General features: G+C 45.8%; 1 long non-coding RNA gene across 1 annotated transcript in view; it reads left to right on the top strand.

The window, feature by feature from the left end:
• The first annotated feature begins 9,765 nt into the window (after window positions 1-9,765).
• LOC108506208 overlaps window positions 9,766-15,605 on the top strand; it is a 17,656-nt gene continuing 11,816 nt past the window's right edge. The window contains exons 1-2 of the long non-coding RNA XR_001877717.1: window positions 9,766-10,037; window positions 13,703-13,985. This is a non-coding gene — a long non-coding RNA (uncharacterized LOC108506208). The remainder of the gene's footprint in view (window positions 10,038-13,702; window positions 13,986-15,605) is intronic.

Genomic DNA, 15,605 nt, shown 5'->3' with positions numbered 1-15,605 from the left:
GGCTGGAAGGTCAGCCCAAAACCTTCTCTTCTCCAGCCTGGGCAGCCACAGTTATCCCTGTGTCCCCACACAGTGCCCGACTCTGTGACCCCTGTGTCCTCCCAGGCCCAGCACCCCAGCAGGTGGCACAGCAGCAAGCCCTCTGCTGCAGCTGCCACAGGACTAGGAGCTCACCCAGAGACATTGCCAGACCCCAGATTGTCCTAGCACACGTCTGTGAGACTGTGCAGAGCCCGTAAGAAGAGTTCCTGAGTTCAAGTTTCCCTGCTGCGGGCTGAGGTGTGACCTGGGGAATTTATCCTGCCCTGAACATGGAGAAGGAAGGTGGGTTGATACTCTTTGGTTCATGGAGACCCAGGGGAATGCAGTGCCCAGTGTGAGCCAGAAGATGGGCTTTGCACATGGATCTGGGGTCTCAGAACGCACTAGGGAAGAATGTGTCCTAGATTAGACAATTTGGATGGTTTTTAGCTGGTGTGAACACCTGGGCACAAGTGGCTCCACCTTTAACAGAGATCAGGAAACTGGGCAGAGCAGGACACCGGATCATTGTTGGGCTGCAAGCCCCCTTTACCTCCTGCCCCTCTCCTTCCTCCACTTCAGAAGTCCTCACCCAGAAAGCTTGGCAGTGAGGTGGCTGGGATGCCCCCGGGATTTGGGAAGCTGCCTGGGATTTGGGCTGGGTGGTCCCAACCCTCTAAATAGGACTGTGGTCCACAGGTCCTGGTAGTCTCTTCCGTCTCCAGGGGCTTAGGGAACCTTTATCTCAGTTCCCTTTATCTTGAGGTCCTGAACACACATTGGCGGATGATTTCCTCAGTTATTGGCAGGTACAGCCGGTAATTCCCACTACATTTTCCCTTCATTGGCTGTTAAAGACCCCATCGGAGCATTTAAAGAGGGGTGTGCGTTTTTCCTCCTGTTTAAAGGCACATGGTGTTTTTCACAGAGCGAGTGTGCAGCCAGAAGTCATCCGGCAGAGTAGGACGGCCATCAAGTGGCTGACGCTGGGACTGGCACGGAACTGCAGGAGAGGATGCAAAATCCCAGTCCTGTTCTGCAAGGAGAGGCAGAAGTGTCAGGCCAGCAAGGGGCTGTTTCTGTTGATGCCGAGAAAAAAGGCGATAGTTAAACCCAATAGCCACACGTGCTATTAAGCCGGTATCTGTTTATTTTGGTGCCGAACCCGCAGAGGACAACTCCGCCTAAAACGCGCCCTCTACTCTTCCGTCACAGCTCGCCTGTTATACATTTAGCTCATAAATATTCATTGTACGTGTTTTACATACTCGTGATTAACCAGGAAGTGCTTAGAAACAGCGCACGAACCGTGAGACTGCACTTATTAAACTGTGCCCATTACAACTTAACATTTCCCTCATCAATAGCAACCTAACATTTTCCCTTATCACTGTCCCAATCACTGGGTCAAATTCAAATCAGTAACTGAGGGCTGATCTGTTTTTTCTCTCCTGTGCTTGCCCGGGAAAGCTGCTGTGTAAGGCAAAGGGAACACAACTCTTGCCCTGAGCAGCTATTGCCTGCTCAGTTGTGTTAGAGTTGTTTAGGACTTCTTTCAGCTCAAATAATTGATTAATATCTGCATACATAATTATGTTTTTAAATTGAATCTTTGCATCATCTGTAAATGGTCTTACAGCTCACCCAGCACTGCTTCAAATCCTTCCTACAGTAGGAACTGCAGGAAGAAGTCAGTGCTTGGATTGGTGTAAATGAAAGCACAAGCAGAGTGAGAGTGATGTTCTGCCCTTGTCTGGGAGTGGGAGGTGGAAAAAGGTCATGGAAAGCTGATGAAGAGGGAAGGACATCTCTACCTGGGAATAAGCTTTTGAGTAGCTGTTTTGGATCTGGCAAGTGGACGTGGCTTCTGTGTGTGTTTCCCGGTACAGTGTGTGTCTGAAATATTTAACACTGAAAGTGTCAATCCATTATCTGGATGTTGGAGAACCAGCCTGGCACAACCCCTCGAGTTTTCCAGGAAGATGATCTGAATTTCTCTGACAGCAATACCAGTGCTGCTGGAATAAATGGCTTGTGGCTTGGGAGTTGCTGCCTGACTTCAGGAAGAAGCTCGATGTGATTGGGCTGGAGCAGCCCTGATGTGTTGGGGTGGGGAAAGAATGGGGTGGGAGGGTTTGAAAGTGAGTTTCTAGTGATGGCTGAAGTCCAAAGCCACAGCTTTCCTCCTGGTCTGCTTGAATTAGGTGTTTGGACCTGGTATATGAGCATGTTTATGATTCTTAGGCTCTGGGCTGTCTCTGCAAAGACTAGAAATGCTCCCATCTGGAAGGGCTTTGTCAGCAGCTCTGGTGGCTCTGAGGGGAGAGGGGTTATTCTCCCCTTACTGCAGTCCTTCAGCTAACTGGCCTCCCAGGTTTTGAAGTGTTGCTGCTCCTATTTAGAGTAAAAGAACACTTCCCGTTATGACAGAATATTGTGAACGGCACCTACTGCCTGGGAAAAAACAAGCTTTGCCTTTCCTTTCTCCAAAACAATCAATTTAAAGGCTTTTCCGTGAATGTCACGCATTGTACACACATCCTAGGCTCCTGGGGAAAGTTATTGTTGGCTTTTATAAATTATATTATCTTACTCTGCAGGAAACAGACACTGAACTATTTAATTTTGTTCTAGCTGAAAATAAAAAAAAAATCATGCAAGGAAACAAACACAGCTGAATGTGATCCCAGTTTTTCTCTGCTAGATGGTGTTACCCGCCCTGCCTTTCATTTTCATGCCTTCACCTGATGTTATCAATCATCAGGGCAAATTTGACTTGGGCCTCACCCTTGTTGAGTATCTTATTGCTGTGGTCTGGCTGGGGATGTGGGTACCCAAATGCTGCAGACAGCCACAGGCATCTGCAGTGTCTGCTCCACATTAGTGATCAGGACACATTGTGGGGTTAATTTGGTCTTGGAAAAAGCATGTTTCTGGTCAAGATGAGAAACACAGACCCACAGGCTGCGATGTTTGAGCTCTGAAGACCTTGTAAGACTGCAGATGGTTCTAGTTGACACAAATTTTGCAATATAGGGATTTATTCTTTTGCCAGCCCCTGGGGATACATTCTTGACCCTCTGCCAAAGGGTGTGTGACTGCGTAAGCGACCTGTGTAAGATGGCAGGGTACCCGGGCATGGCTTTGCAGGACAGGGGGTGCCCAGCAGCTCTGCTGTGGCTCCCTCTGCCACCCTGGTGCAGCCTGTGCCCCATCCTTGCCAGCTGTGACCACAGGGCTTGGCTGCTTGCCTGGCAGTGACCTGCACCAAGATGAGTCTGATGCATTTAATTGTTTTCTATGAGGAAAGACACCAGATTTTAATCATAAAAAATAACCCCACTAATGGATCCTGACTGCTTTGCCCTCTAGGCTTCTCCAGTCTTGCAGGAAAGCAGATGCTAGAGAGTGATACTGAAAAAACAAGCTGCAAGTAGGAACACAGTGATTCTATGAACTGTGTAGGTCTAGGAGTAGTTGTTCCAGCCCCCTTTTTTTCCCCTTTCCTGTCTACTAAACACCTTAATGTAAATTAGCAGCTCCTCTCATCATGTAAGGATTTTGTTCACAATAAACTAGACTTGTAGTTTAGACTTTTATTTTTCTCCAGCATCTTATGTTGTTGTGACAGGTCTAGTCATAAGCTGAGTTCAAGGTTTTATGACAGATGTTTGGACATTTTCATCCTGGGATAATAGGTCAGAGTTTAACGCTATTGTGTTCCAGGAGTCTGCAAGGTACTCAGAAAACTATTTAGAAAACTACTCATAGGAAAGACAGGTCTGGAATAGACCCATTACTTCAACTGTTCTTCCATGGTGGTGGCTGTGGCTGCGTGTGACTGACCACTGACCTGACTCCTTTGAGTCAGGCTCAGCTTTGCAAACATTCATTAAGATAGAAAGTTGATAAAAGGCACTGTGTAACTTATGAGGCAAAGGAAATAATGCTGAGTAAATCTCTACACTCTCTGCAAAAGCTACAGGAGGACATTCCCCTTTGGTGGTGGCAATTTGTGATGTGACCTTTTGGGTGGTGTTACTGATGCCTGAGTGCAAACTGCACATCCTTCACCTCCAGCAGTGGGACCTGCAGCTTTGTCCTCCTGTCACCTCCCTGGGCATGGGGTGACTTGCCTGGGCTTTGAAGCAGTTTTTAAAACACAAAGATCTGAGAAGGCCAGTTTGAATCAGTAAGGTCTTAAATGACCCCAGGTCTTAAATGACCCCAGGACAACGGATCCACTGGAAGGAAAAACACCTGTGGTGGTGCCAGGTCTTTCAGGTGGTGGAGCCTGTACCTCACTGACTTATGTTGTTCAGAGGTCTTTTGGCTCAGCTGGAGCACAAAGGTGATTTGAAACCTAAAAAACCAGAGCTGGGGTGGAGATTAGCATGAGCTAATGGGATGTGGATATTTTGAGGGTTTAGTTGTTTTGATCTGTGTTTCCTTCCTAATACTTCTAATGTTCGGTTTCACTTTTGTAGGACAAGAGGAGATGGCCTCAAGCTGTGCCAGGGGATGTTCAGTTTGGACATCAGGAAGACTTTCATCACTGAAATGGCTGTCAGGTGTTGGAAGGGGCTGCCTAGGGAGGTGGCGGAGTCCCCATCCCTGGAGGTATCCAAAAAATGACTGGACATGGCACTCAGTGCTCTGGGCTGGTTGACAAGGGGGGGATCGGTCAAAGGTTGGACTCAGTGATCTTGGAGGTCTTTTCCAACCTAAATGATTCTGTGATTCTGTGATAAGTGCAGGTAGAACTGAGCTATGCTTTTGGCATATGTACCATAATCCTGATGTCTCTGTCTTGAAGAGTTAGCAGTTGATTGTGAGCTCACTGCTGTGACGGTCAGACACTGAATTGATTGCTCACACTTTCTCACTTCAGTTCCCCAAAGGCAAAACTCCTCTCCTGCTTGTGCCTTCATGCCTGTGCATCTGGATAATGAATTTATTGCCATGTTAATAGAGGAAAAAAACCCCAGTAAAGAGTGTTGTAGGTATATGTCTATTTCTAGAGCAGGAATGAAAATCTGAAAGGCTTCACTTTGTCCTCCAATTTAAGTTGCACAGTCCCTGCTGGATAAGCATCCTTGGGGAATAATGAAGCTGTGAGTTGCCAGGTTTGTACCACCTGAAATCATGTTTCTCTCTGAAACAGATCTCTTCTGTGTTGCACAACTGACAGGACTTCAGCTGCAAAGTGTTAGCAAGGATGACAGCAACGATGAAAACACGTGGTGCATTGGTAAGTGAGTATCCTGAGGGACTGGCCTGTAGCCTGCCACCATCTGACTGTGCCTTATGGAAGAAAAACATCTCTACAGAGGCAAAGTTCAGAAGACTTGAAAGTCAGTGTTGGAGGAACTGGTTTGGGTCCTCAGAAAGCACCAGTTATGTCAAATGGAGTTGGGAAAAGTAATAGAACTGTGCCCTAGGCAAGAGTCAGACTTCAGTAGTGGAGACCTAGAATTTGTTTTGATAAATAGGTGAAACTTGTATTTGTGTTGGTCAGGAAAGAGAAGCTGTGCTCAGATGAGGAAGCCTTTGTTGCAAACCATAAAATCCACTGATGTTTCATAGATGATGTTGCCATCTGCACAGCCATTGCCAGATCCTTTTGCACCACGAGCTGAAGTTGCTCCCTAGAGCTCCCTGGAGACCTCACCACCAGTTTAGTCCAGGTGGGAGAGCCGGGGGTGAGCACAGCAAAGGGGGAAACACAGAGCTGCAAAGGGAATTTCTTCTTGGTTTTATTGCCTTGACTGAAGTAGTGGGCCAAAGAGCCTTGCTGCAGACAGTGTCTGCAGGGGGACTGTGCTGGAGAGGTTGCACAAGATCCTTACGGTGTTGGTGGTATTCCCCATCTGCCACAGCCATCAAGGGGCTTGGCCTGCAGTGAGATTAACAGCTTTTATCTCCTCAGTGTGTAGTAAATAATAATAAAGTCACAGGCTTGTGATCGAACATCCCTTTTGGAGAAGGAAAAAGGGTTCAAAATCTCCAGATTCCTGGTCTGATGAACTCTGTAAGGTAGGGAAGCAGAAAACAGGCCCAATGGTGTCAAGAGGTCAGATGTCTGTAACATGAAACCTGGTGTATATTTATCCTTTGGAACATATATGTGCAAAATGAAAGATCAACTGGTTCTTAATTTCTTACCGGAAGAAGTAATTAAACCTTAGAGAAGTGGGAGGGTTCCCTGGGTCACTGGGCTCTGGTGTGAGATGGGATTAGATAAGAAGCACAAAATCCCCAGTCTGTTGTGCCAGGGCTGAAGTAATTTCCTCTGAGAATGACATTCACACTACAAACAAACCCTGTTCTTATAAATCGCCCAATTAAGAGCAGTAGAGCCAGATGCAAAGTCTGAGTCATGTGAGAACTCTGAAGGACATGTCCCCACATGGCTTTTGCTAATGGAGCTTGAGGAACAGGTGTTTTCTCTAGGGACCTCTGGAGAGATCTCTTAGGGCAGGCAACAGTCCCTCTTGAGCCCCCTTCCCCCCAGAAAAATGGCTGTACTGCAATGGGTGAATCTTAATCCCTGGTCAGAGCTGGTGAATCCAGAAGTCATGTCTTGTTCGTGGGAAAGTCTTGTGTATTAGCCACCAGACCTAGAAGTGTATCTGGCAAAGGTTTTTCCTAAAATGTTTTTTGCCTTTAGGTTTTTGTTACTCTCTGGGCAATACCTGGATTTAAACTCCTCAGAAGGCACATGAGCTGCTCTGAGATACCAAGGAATATGCCAGGTAGGTCATTGTCTTTCAAATATGCAGGTGTGCTCTTCCCTTTAGAGCAATAACACAACTGTTTGTGTCTGCCTAAGTAGTCTTGCTTTGCAGTTCCATCAGTTTAGTTTTGAGACAGAAATGTCCAAACCCATGGAATCTGCATTCTATGGATGGAGACATAAATGTGAACAAGTTGCTTGGCTTCTAGAAAGAAGGTGACTGAGTAGGCAGTGGAGTATTTGTCAGGCACACAGACCTAGAAGCAGGTTGTAGCACTTAATAACTATCTTGGAGGCAACTTTCTCAGGCTCTCCTCTGGAGCCCAGAGGTGTCTGTGCTTTAACAGAGGGTAAACTGGAATATGGCAGGGGCAGGTTGCTCCAGATCACACTGTGTGACCACCTAGGAGTTGGGATGTGCCTTTTAGTGGTCTTGGCTTTTAGGCTTGTGGGCTTCTCACATGTTGTGTGTTTGCTTATGGATGTATGTTTATATTTTGAGTGCATGAATTTTCCAGGCTGCCAAGCCACAGCTGTCCAATACATGTTCCCAAGGGAACACAGCTGTATTTTTCCACCCTCTGTACTGGTGGAAGGGAACAAAACCAAAAGCATGTGGCCAGGGCTGTTGTTGCCAAGCCTGGAGTAAGCAGAGCTGTTGCTGCAGTTCATTTTCAGAGGCATGTTCATTGTCTGATAAAAGATGGGGAAAGGTTGACAGCTTACAGTTGCTTTTGCTCTACTTGAGCATTTCCTTTGCAAAAGGAAAATCCCATCCTTCTACTGCAGGCAGCTTGGCCTCTGGCAGGGCAAGGATATGTAAACAAACAGTAAATTTAGCTGGCAGAAGGTGAATTAATCCTTGTGGTGCTGGGGCTGGAAGGACTGCACCCCTGTTTTCTCAGACCTGTGAATCTTTTGGTGAGATCCAGTCTCCTATGGATTCCAGGTGATGGGGTTCTAAGAAACAAATAAACCTGAAGTTGGGGCATCAGTCATTAGGAGCTGCCTCCTCCTGTGCCCCACCCCTGTTTTGGAGAACTGAAATAATTTGCTCATTGCTTAATGAGAGTCTCTTACTCCCACAGACCGCTTGTGTTTCGGGCTGGAAGTGCTTTCACTTTTGGTTCCAAATGTGTGAGCCCGACTTGCCCAGACAATGAAAAATGACCTCTAGGCTGCTTTTGTGTGGCAGCAATACACTTGGGTTTAAATCATGCCTGTGTTAGTTACCTGGGATTCAGCTTTATTGTGGCTGCATGGATCACGTCTGGTCAGGAGACAGTGGTAAAGCAAAGAGAACAACACGTGCACTTAACTAAACCTTGTCTATGCAGATCAGAATACAATAAATATGGGAAGGAGGGTGGTTGCAAATGTTCCTCAGCAGTGACTTTTTCAAGATGTGCTCAAATTGGACTGTTGGCTGTCGTAGGCTACAAGAGGAAGCAAAGAGATTAAATTTTCCTCTTGGCAGAGCTAAATTTTCCTCTTGGCAGAGCGAGCAGATTCATGGAAGTCACATGGTGAGCAGGAACAAGGCTGGGTGTGGAAAGAATCATAGAACTGGGCAGGCAGAGGTGCAGCCTCCAGGTTGGTGAGAGGTAAGTTGGGAGGGCCAAGACACAGCTTCTGCAGCAAACCCACTGCTGGTGCTGGGCAGGAAGGAAGAGCTCCTGTCCCCATACTCGGACGATGTGGCAACAACACAGTCCATAAATCGCCACTGAACTTGAAAGCAAACTTGCAGGTTAGCTGAGTGCTCATGTTGCAGCAAAAAGCAAACACTGAGAAGAAAAATAATCTGAGTGAGGGGAGAGGAAGAGAAGATTCAGTGGGGTTTTCTAGAGCTCCTTGCCCCAGGGAGTCAGAGCTGCTGTGGGTGGGCTGTAACCCCCAGAGGTGCCTGGTACCCCGTTATCAGCAGTCCCATGTCATCTGCTGCCTGTCACGGTGTCGGTTCGGCCCCGGCCTTGGACTGTGGATTGTGATTTCCACCTCTAGGGCAAGGTGCAGGGCCTGATGCTTGGCTGATGTGCTGATGGGTAGGCTGTCTGTCTGTCTGTGAGTCCATCTGAATGCACTGTGAAGGAGCAGGATGGCTGCTTGGGACTCCAGTGCACTCCTCGTGGACTTGCTGGCCGTGGGGCAAATCTGCAAGCAGGTGTAGCTTATCCCAAAGGGCATTAAGCCCCCTCTAAATATACCTGTGTTTTAGGACAAGATGGTCAGGGAAATATCAAATTTCTTTAAGGTGTTTTTGAAGGAAGCTGTGTGTCTTCACTGACAGGCTGCTCAGAGGATCTAGTTTTTAAAATCTGCAGATGATTAACTAATGCAAGACACGGTGTATGATTTTTGTTGTTATAATGAAGTCAGAGGGCTGCCAGTCAAAGTATTTAATACAAAATCAGTTTTTCAGCTGAGGAGGTGTTTTACAGCCCACTGTATATCTCAGTATGCCACTGGGGTTTTTAAGATGTCAAACCAAGGCTTCCTTAGGGGGAGGAGAAGGGAAATAATCCATTAACACTTAAAATGTGTAAATTTATGTCACCACTAAGGTATGTATGTGAGGATCATACACCAAGATGTTACCTTAAAGGAAACCTTAAACAAGGGGTGGACATTTGTCTGTCAGTCAGAAACCCTGGGTACCATATCTGCCATGCAGTGGGGATCCCTGGCCAGAGGGAGCTGGAGGAGGTGGCCGTGTGCTTGGCCTATCAATGGGATGCTGCTGGCTGCCCTAAAATATTTGTAATTTTCCAGCATCCACTTGCAGAAGGCGCAATTTCCTCCAAGTGCCTTTGGGACATGCTCTGCTGCTTTTTGACCTGAAGGGAGGGGGGATGGGGTAGAAGCTAGAAAAGCCTGAGCCAAAGCACCCGGTTAGAGAGAAGGTGGCAGCCTGGACTAAAGCTCAGGGTAGGCAGGGGGAAAGTAGATGTAAGAAGGTACCAAGGAGTGATGTTAACTCAACTTTGGGTGTGTGATTATTACATGGGGTCTTAACCATGTCATAGGTCTTTAATGCCCTGAGCCTCAAACGTGAGTGTAATGGTAGCCAAATGTCCTGGCATTGGAGCATTTCTCTAATACAGAAGCTGCAGCCCTGAACTGAGCAACCAAATTGCTCCTATGGTGATGTGGAAACCTCAGGGAACTGAATCTGGTGAATCCTGAAGACCTGTGCCTGAGAAAAGCTCTACCTTTCCTTGTGTGAGCAGCTGTCTGGTGCTATGTGGATGTTTAACCAGTGAACTGCTTGGCAATAAAGGTCACTGTTGTCACTGCGTTCGTTGCCATAAAAAACTTATGGTTCTCATTATATCACAGCCATAAATTACATCATGCACTATTTTATTGATATATCACAGCCATAAATTACATCATGCACTGTTTTATTGACACAAATAACAGATTAGCCGGGGAGTCCGTCACGAACATGAAAGTGGTGGTACTGCAGGTGAGATTTGGAAACCAAAACCTGTGTAACTTGTGTGCTTTGTCTTATGGTCTCAGACAGCTCATGTTTCAGGAAAAAAAGATTTCCTTATATCCTGTTTAGCAGTGGAGAAACAAAGATTTGTTAAGGTCACCACGGTGTTTTTTTCAAAGAGTAATCAAAAAAAATGGGGATCACATTCTGGATTTAAATTGCAGTTTCTCTTTTATGATACTTGTTTACTATTATTAAAGGAAAAAGTGTAACAGCTAGTTTTGATATTAAGCAAGAATAGTTCTGAGAATTTGTTTTAGTTTCCTTTCATGGAAGGCTTTGGATCCTGTTTTAATTTGTGCCTGACTGGTGAATTACTTGGCAATAAGGATCATTTTTTGTCATAAAAGACCAATTGTAATCATAAGCAGTTACAGTTATAAAGTTTATCTTTCAGCCATAAATTACTTTGTGGTGTATTTTCTTGGTGTACCAGATTAGCAGGGGAATACCTCACAAATGTGAAAACAGAGGTGTTGTAGATAAGTGAGGCTTTGAAACCAAAACCAGTGAGAAAACATACTGAGATCAAAGGTATAATGGGACATCGACTGTTAATGCTGAGACTTGGGATAGATCCCTGGGCTACCCTATTGCTTTCAATTTCCTGGAACATTAAATAAGACATATACAAAAAGAAAGGTAACAGTTGCTTGAAGCAGAAAGGAATAGAAGCCCAAAAACCACTTCTTGTAGTCGTGCATATAGCTAAGAAAAACTCTAGGTTCTTCTGTGATCACAGCATTTGATTTTCATCTCATGTCTTCTGGTTCATTTCTCACGTTGAGTTTCTGGTTAATGTTATTATTCTGGGTATTTCTGCATTCAGTGAAAGGGGTTTTGTGCTGTCAGGGTGGATCAAAGTATAAGATTCCTTGGCTATAGGAGAAAGTCCATGCTGGAGGTTTTCGCTCTTGAAAGTCAAAATGAAGCCTCATTCAGGAGTAGAGTTTCTAGGACTATTGCAATATAAACACAGTTTAGTTGATGAATAAGTAAATTCCTCAAGCATATTTTTGGGTAAGTAGGAGAAGGGGAAAATCCTTGCTGAAGGCATAAATAGCTCATTTTTTTTCCTATTTAACACATACTTAATTTACCATCAAAGGATGCAGTGCAAGCTCTAACTGTACAAAGTAAAATAAACTTCTCGAAGGAGTTTTTAAGTACTGAAGTTCTTTGCCTGTTCCTAGAAATTCTAGATTAGGCAGCAGATGTTTCCCCTGGACTTCTGCTCTATGCTTGCAGAAAGCAGGCATTTGAGGAATTGGGTACCACTCACAGGGAACAGTGAAAATGGAAAAATCGCATGAATACAGTGTCTGGGGAACTCAATGCTGGGGTGCTGAGGAAGAGGCTAATCTGAAACAGCTCATGTGGTTGGGTATTACCAAATTCTGTGCTTGGAAACTAACTCTTCCTGTAAAAAATGATTAAGGCAAAAGAAAAATCAAAATTTTAGGTCAGATTCTCAGAATATTGATATCTTTTGTGCTGAAAGCTTGCACTAGAACTGGAATACAGCTGCTGTTTAGCTGGGCTGAATTTGAGTGAAGGGTTTAGTCCTGTTAGCAATTCCTCAAACCAAGCAATCCTCTGGAGATCCAAAAAAACCCAATGTACATTTTTGCTGCTACGCTCCTTAGCTACAGCTTGTTTTCTTGTGATAATTTGCATAGGATATTAAAACATGTTAAGCCAGTCCTGGCTGAGCAACTCAGCCCAGCCAGCAGCAGCCAGTGAGACCTTTGCTGCCAGGGGTCACTTTCTGAATCTGTGAATTAGCACTCAGGACCATTTGTGACGAGCACACAGTTGGGTTTTTTTGATCATAAGTTCGCTGTGAAGTCACTGTTAAAGACTGTGCCCAAGAGCCAGGGGGGAAGAATGTAAGGAAAAAAAATTGCAGACCTGGGACCTACTGTGAGAGTGGCTGCATTTACCTCATGCTTTATCCCTGGAACTGATGTCAGTCTTTAACTTCTCCCCCAGAGATGTGGAAGCCTTGTTTGCATGCTGGAGGTGACCCTTCCAGGCCAGGGCAGGAAGGGCGCAAGCTAAGGGAAACAAGGGGGTTTGCTGTGGGGTTTTTTTGTTGGCTTGTTTGGGTTTAGTGGTGGTGGTGGTGTGGTTTGGGTTTTTTTTTAAGGAAATGTCTCAAGTTTAATGTCCTGGGCCTGGAACAGGAAAGTGTAATGGCAGACAAATGTCCCCGCATTCGAGCATTTTTCTAACACAGAAGCTGCTGCCTTGAACTGGGACTGTAAGAGCAAACCAAACCACCCAAATTCACTGGAGGGGCACTGTGGTTTTGCAGCACTGTGATTAAATTGAAACTGAGCACTTCTGTACGATATCTGCTAAATAAACCCCTGAAATTGTGTCTGCTCAGGCTCAACCTCCATCTCTTCCACAACCAGGTGCTGCACAACCAGGTGCTGCAGTGTTTAGGATAGACCAAGCACTTTAATCCTTCCAGGAGCACTGGTTTCTTCTTGGAGCACAGTTTGCAAATGTTTGGACCTTTTGGTCTGTGGGTCACATGATAAAAATAGGGACAGAGTGTAATGAAGAAGTGTTTTGGTGAAAGGGTGGACTGTGTACTCGGAGAAAACATTGCTATTTTTAGATCCAGATAAAGTTTATGGCAGCCTGGGAGTGCTGCTTGTGACTGGCTGTGGAACACCTTGCACAGGGCGACTGTGAACTGCAGGGCAATGCTGAGGGAAGAGAAAAGCTTGTTATGGGTGCTGAGGACAACAGTCAAGTCAAGGAAAAGAGCTTATGGCTCTGTGGATCTACCTGGGCTTATAGGGAAGAGGGGAAAGGAGAGGGTCAGCCACTCTCCAGGTCACTTTCTTGGCTGTAACCTTGTACTGCTTTGCTGATGGTTAAAATCAGCTTGGATAGCTTGACTTGCCTCCTTGCCACCCTAAAAAACCCCACCCAAAACAGAGATAAGAAAGCATCAGGTTTTACCCTCATCTGTCCCCTGTGCTTATGGGCACTGAACTTTTCCTCCCCCTGTCCTGTGGTGCAAGAGTCAGCTGAGTTAATCATAGAATAGCTCATTAGGGGTTCCTTTGGTTTAACCTCTGCCCTCCCTCTGGTCCCAGTGGCTTGTGGCAAGTTATGTGATGGACACAACTTCAGTCAAAGAGCAGAAGTGCTGCTGCTGCCCTGGTGTGTGTTCTAGCAGGGTATCCTTCAGCACTGATCCCTGCCAGGGAGCAAACCAAGCTCAGCACTTCAGATTCTCCTGCTCTGGGCCCCCCTGGAGTGCCAAAGGAGCGCCAGGCTCAGGAGCAGATCTCAAATCCAGTCTTTTACATTGCTGTTGCAACGCCCAGAGGGACAGGGTTTCCGCTCAGGTTTAACCACAAGCACGTTCCTGGCAAGTTTTTTATGAGGTGTGGTTTTTTTTCCATGCTTTCCAACTGCAGAATCCCAGCAGCAGCTTGGACTTGCCTTGTTGTATTGCTCAGTGACACTGCTGACCTCAGTCCAGAAGCGAAAGCGAAAATCCATTATGAAATCTAGTTGCATTATAAAGAAGGAGGAGCCCGTAGTGTGCCTGTTTCTCTGGGATCCAAGTGGCTTCTGCATCTCCTGTGCAGGGCTCTGGAAGAGGAGCTGAATGATTGGGAGTTGGAAAGAACTGCTCAGGCACTCGGAGAAGGGAATGGAAGAGGCAGGAAAGCTTCCTCAGGCAAAGCAGCTTTTGAGGTACTCACACTGTCTTCTTCTTTATAGGGTCCTGTCTTACAGTCAGTCTGTTCTCTTACAAATTCCTGCTTCCTGGTTTTTAAGTAGACATTTAGAAATGGGCACTAAAATGGCTGTGGCATGAGGGAAGTGTTTAGTGTGCTGCACATTTTCTCCATAAGGAAGAATGTGTGTTACTGGTGCTTGTGATCTTTCTCACTAAATAACTCCACCTCTGTAGCCCTGGCTGGCAACTTCCACGCAGCTCTGCACTGAATTCACACTGATTGTGTGAGTGCAGAAACCCAACAGCTTCATCAAGCAACAAAAACCCCAGCCTGGTGGCTCTGGGTTCAGAATGAAACAAAACAGAACCAAAACCACAGAACATTAGTAAATAAGGACAGAGGTTTTGAAATAAAAGAAGTTAAATCAGTGGAACAGTTCATTCATTCTACTCTTCCTAATGTGCTGCAAGCATAAAAAAAATAGTAATGTTTTCTAATGGTTACTGTGGAATTTCTTTTCAGAGCAGTTGGTGGGAAGCCAAAGTGTGCTTTACATTCAGGATTTTTGCAGAGATTTCTCAGCTCAGCCACAATGTGCTGCTGGTTTCTTTCTCTGCACTGCCTTGTTGGAGGTGTAAAAACAAACTGCAGTCATAGGCTCATTCAGGAAAGAGCTGTTTCATCCCTTCCCATGATTTCATTTTGTTGTTTTTTTTTTCCTGTAAAGGCTTGTTTAGAGTGGTATTCAGGAGATCAAAGAGTGAAACTGGTACAGAAAGTGATAGAAAAATTGTTTCTTCTGTAAATACTGTTCCTTTTCTTTGAAAGAACTTAGAGTAGAAAATAAAATCTGTAGGATCTTCTGAAGTTCTTTGGGGCTTATTCTGTTGCAGCCTTACTTCCTTCAGTAGTATTATTTTCTCCAAACTGATCGAAACTTAAGCATTCTCCTTGGGATCTTTAGGGTACCAAATAAATCTTTTAGGAAACGTATTGCATTGTTTACAGCTGGAGAACAGCACTGGATTTTGTGGGTCCATGACTGTGCTTAATGGTTGGCTGGAGAGGGAAGCACATCCAAACCCTGGGGCAGCAGCCCTGCTCTGCCAGCCCCCGTGGCTTGGATTGGGGTGACCCCCCCCCACACACAGCTCTGCTCTGGTCACCTTGGGGGGCCCTGCTGAAGCTGTGCCAGAGGCAGAAAAGTCAGAAAGCCTGAAAACACACACTGGAAGGGCAGTGAGCTGTTTCACTTGTGCTGGAGTAGGAATAAGCACAAAAAAATGTGTGAGAATATTCAGGTCTCTTAACTGTTCAGGTCAGTTAAGAGTTAACTTTGAGAGAGGACTCTGCTGGAAGGGATGCTGTTGCATTAATGAGTTGGTGGAGCAAGAGGAAATCCTTGCAGGACTGTAGAGGGGAGCAGGAGCTGTGTGTGTAAAGTGGAATCACTGGTCCCTCGTGTGGTGCGAAGTGGAAGTGGACGGATCTCACCTCGGAAGGTGCGTCTGGAGCAGTGCCAGGACCGGTCCAGCACATCCTATGTGTGGCTGTCAGTAGCCTGAGGCACTTGCAGAGGTGTCCCGGGTTTTATTCCAGGGGAACTTTTGCAGCTGGTTCCTGTGCCTGCTGG

The sequence above is a fragment of the Lepidothrix coronata genome, unplaced genomic scaffold (genome assembly GCF_001604755.1).
Source record: "Lepidothrix coronata isolate B3197 unplaced genomic scaffold, Lepidothrix_coronata-1.0 Scaffold210, whole genome shotgun sequence".
Classification (NCBI taxonomy): Eukaryota; Metazoa; Chordata; class Aves; order Passeriformes; family Pipridae; genus Lepidothrix; species Lepidothrix coronata.
Note: the sequence above shows the minus strand (reverse complement) of the source record. Positions and strands in the feature narration are given on the sequence as shown.